The sequence below is a fragment of the Gavialis gangeticus genome, unplaced genomic scaffold (genome assembly GCF_001723915.1).
Source record: "Gavialis gangeticus isolate Ggan-Ray unplaced genomic scaffold, GavGan_comp1, whole genome shotgun sequence".
Lineage (NCBI taxonomy): Eukaryota > Metazoa > Chordata > Crocodylia > Gavialidae > Gavialis > Gavialis gangeticus.
This window is the reverse complement of record NW_017729022.1, coordinates 81,024,970-81,028,755: the sequence shown is the minus strand read 5'-3', so window position 1 is coordinate 81,028,755 and position 3,786 is coordinate 81,024,970. Positions and strand designations below refer to the sequence as shown.

Here is a 3,786-nt window from a genome sequence, read left to right as displayed (position 1 = left end):
GGCTCTGGTCAGCTGGGACAGTGGGGATAGTTGCAGGGGAGCGGAGAGTAGGGAATATGTTGCTAAGCATGGAAGGGAAGGGAGTGGGGTAAGGGGAGATTGTACCACAGAAGCAGCAGCCAGGGTCTTTTTTCAAGGTGCACGGTAAGGTAAAAATCTGCCTGCTGCGGTGGAGGGAGGAGCAGGTGGGGGTGCAGTCATACCCACAGTGCCAGTCACTGATCCCACACTCCCTTCTTAAAAATCTTGGATCTGCCTATGCATGGTTCCTAATTTAATCTAGAGCAGTTTCAGAACATATTCTAATTTATGGCAACCCTCCCACAGTTTGTGAACTGCTTCACAGTCCAGAATAGTTGGAGTCTAATTCTCTTGTGCTCCTATTTCTCCCCACCAACATGTCACTCCTATACTGTGTCCCCATTAAAAAAAAAAAATCTCTGGCCTTCGGTATGAAAGCATTGCAGCGAGAAGGCAGCACTTCATCAGTCAAGTTTGCCTTTTCCATCTGTGGCCAGTGTAGGCATCAAATTGTATGGCTGAGCAAATATTTATGCATGTCTGCAGTGAGGTTTCTGTTTGTACCTGAGACAAACCAAACTTATTTAAGTGGAGTTACATCAAGGACGGGTTTGGCCTTACAGCTCCAGTTGACTCAGTCAGTTTCAACACGGACCTTCTTCATGAACAGTCATTCACTTTTTAGCTGTAATCTGAAAGCATTTTTTCTCCATTCCACTCCTGAACAATTACTAATGTAAGCCTCATTTCTAAAGTTGTATCAATAGAAAGTTCAAGAAGAGTCAACACAGAATGTTTGAATGATGTCAAGGCAAGGGAACAATATTTTCCGTCTCTCTTCTTACTTTGTTGATCTGCTGCATCTTTCATCATGTCTTAAGAATATATTGATGATAGGAGCATGCTTGGAATAACTGACTTTTTGGTTTTGCTTTGACATTCATTACCTTGTATGGTTCTCTGCAGTGAATAGTCACTCTTATTTCTCCACCAGAATTTAAATGCTACAATATTTGCTCAATATTACACTCTAGTTACAAAATTGATGAAATGACTATTGTTTGTATGTTTATCCTATTTCTGTCTCATAATGTTATTTACACTTTTGCCATTTTAAAGAACATAAGCAGTGCCACACTACTGGGTCAGACCAATAGTCTGTGTAGCCCACTAGACTGTGGCAATAGTAGATTCTTTAGAGGGAGAGCATATGAACAGAGCATATCTAGAGGGATCAGTCCCCTGTTACATCCTCTCTGGGTATCCATCATCATTGGTTTAGGGATGCCAGAGGATCCTTGATTGTTTTGTTGAATACCTATTAATGGATCTGTCCTACCTGAATCTGTCTAATCCTTTTTGAACCTGGCTATGCTATGTGCCTCTTCAACATCTTGGGGTAATGAGTTTCACAAATTAAATATGTACTGCACAAACAAGTAGTTAATTTTGTTTGTTTGCAGCCTGTCCTGCTAATTTCAGTAGATGTCCTCAAGATTTAGTACTCTGGGATTTGGTGAATAACAGTTTACTTTACCTACATCTGTCATGATTTATAGACCTCTTCATATCCTCCCACCCACAGTCTTCTTCTTTCTAAACTGAAGTCCTGAAGAGCCTTTTAAGTTTCTCAAGATACAGGAATTGCTCCATACTTCCAGTCGTTAGTTGGCCTTCTCCATACCTTTTCTCTTTCTACTACATCCTTTTTGAGACGTGGAGACAGACAGACCTACACACAGTACTCAAGATGTACATGCATTATGGAGTTATGTAATGGCATGATGATATTTTCCATTGTTTGTTTTCAGTTCCTCTCTTAAGGATGCCCAACTTTTTATTGGCTTTTCTGGTCACTGTTACACATTGAGCTGATGTTTTTGGAAAACTATCTACAATGACTCCAAGGTCCCTGGAGTCCTTTATGTTGACAGGTTATGTTGGCATGCTATATTTACATTGGATATTTCTAATGACAGGTTTCTCTGTAAAATACCCTGAGATTCAAGTATTATTGGGAAAACTGAGGCAGAAATGTTGAGTAACTTGCCTAAAATCACATGGTAGGTAGGTGGCAAAGGAGGGGTCTTTCTTTGGGTTAGTGACCTGTCTAATGGCAGATATCAACCCTCTTCTTATATATATTTTTAAAGAATTAATCTCATTTTTCTTGGAGATTTATATCCCAATTGGTGTAAATCATATTTGAGCATCTGAATCTACTGTATTTTCCCTCTAAATACTTTAAAAATGAAGTGTTTAAGGAGTGAAAATCTGATGCCGTTGATTTTGATAAGAATTGGATTTGGCTTAGTTTTGTAACACTGATTTATTATGCAAAATGAAGCCACGGTCCCATGTCTTTTCATTTGCACATTTCCCTAGTAGATGGACCAGTCAGTTATTCCACAGCCTTGCTAGACAATAGCAAGCAGCTTTTATAAGCTGTGCTCTAATCTATGCCATGGACGCAAGTGAATCTCACCTTCTATTTTTAACAGCACAATCATATTTGTAAACCTCACTGAAACATGCTCAAGAAAGCAAAAAAGCACTAGAACTGCAGCTCAGTTTTCCAGTCCTGCTTTGCCCTCAGGAACTTAATGAACATGTACAGGAAAGACTTAGAAATTAGACAGTCTGGTGGCATTACTAAACATATACAGCATCTTAAATCCAAACACAAGGCATAAACTTCTAAGAATGCACTGCTGCAGGCACCATGCACAGAGAGGTCAGCCTGTGTTCATAACAGGCTATCCCTCTGTGTGTATTATAATGCTCTCCCTGTTTTGTTCTGTTTTTTGCATGCAAGTGAAGAGTCCTGAACCTTGGGGCGATGCTGTCTCAGGGTAGGGACCATGGAGGCAATTTGGCAGGCAATGCTCATTTCCTGTGAGAAAGAGAGGAGAGATGTATTCTTCTGAATGACTGAATTTGAAGTGGTGGTTGTTCCCTTGCACATGAATGCATCCCATTCTCTTCAATGTGGGGAGGATAGTGGTGCATAGATGCAGCACTGGAGAAGCCTCCCACAGAAACACAGGAATTGACCTGCTGTATCAGACCCAAAGTTCTCTGTCTGGGGCCGGGGGCCGGTACCAGCTCCTTCAGAGGAAGGAACGAGGGGCTCTGTAGGAGGTAGATATTGGGGCGGCCTGCCCTCCTCCTCAGTCCTAGGGATGCGTCTGTGTTGGCTGGAAAGAAATAGAAAGATGAAGGATGGGTTCTTTTTCCTTCTCAATCCCATTCCCTCCACCTCCTCCTCCCCTAAAATCTTCTGTTTATCAGAATGAGGGGGCACTGACAAAGTGGTACGGGGCGGTGTCCTGCCTTTCTCCTCTGTCAGTCTAACACCTGTGTGGTGTGTGCGTGTCCATCCTCTGCATGTATTCATCCTGTGTGCGCGTGGCCATGCTGTGTGCATGTCCGTCTTGTGTGCCCATCCTGTGTGTGTGCATGTCCATCGTGTGTGTGTGTGTGTCCATGCTGTGTGTGTCCATCTTGTGTGTTCATGTCCATCCTGTGCATGCGAGTGTGTGTCTGTCTGCTGTGTGCGTGTCCATCCCCTGTGTGTGGTGGGGGCACCTGGCATCTCCACACACTCCTGGGCAGGCAGCCCCCCCTCCCCCCCCGGGCGGCAGAGCGCGGGAGGCGGTGGTAGGCCCCGCTCCGCCCTCTGCCGTCATCTGCACCTTCTCCTGCCCGTCTTCCTTGCCGGGGCGGGCTGTGGTCCCGGCGGTTTGTCCCCCGCCTACCCCAGCC

The 3,786-nt window shown here is 44.0% G+C and overlaps 1 long non-coding RNA gene across 1 annotated transcript in view; it reads right to left on the bottom strand.

Annotated features, from left to right (window-relative positions):
• Positions 1-2,588: 2,588 nt before the first annotated feature.
• Positions 2,589-3,786, bottom strand: part of LOC109296197 — a 2,262-nt gene continuing 1,064 nt past the window's right edge. Inside the window, exon 2 of the long non-coding RNA XR_002096918.1 lies at positions 2,589-2,914. This is a non-coding gene — a long non-coding RNA (uncharacterized LOC109296197). The remainder of the gene's footprint in view (positions 2,915-3,786) is intronic.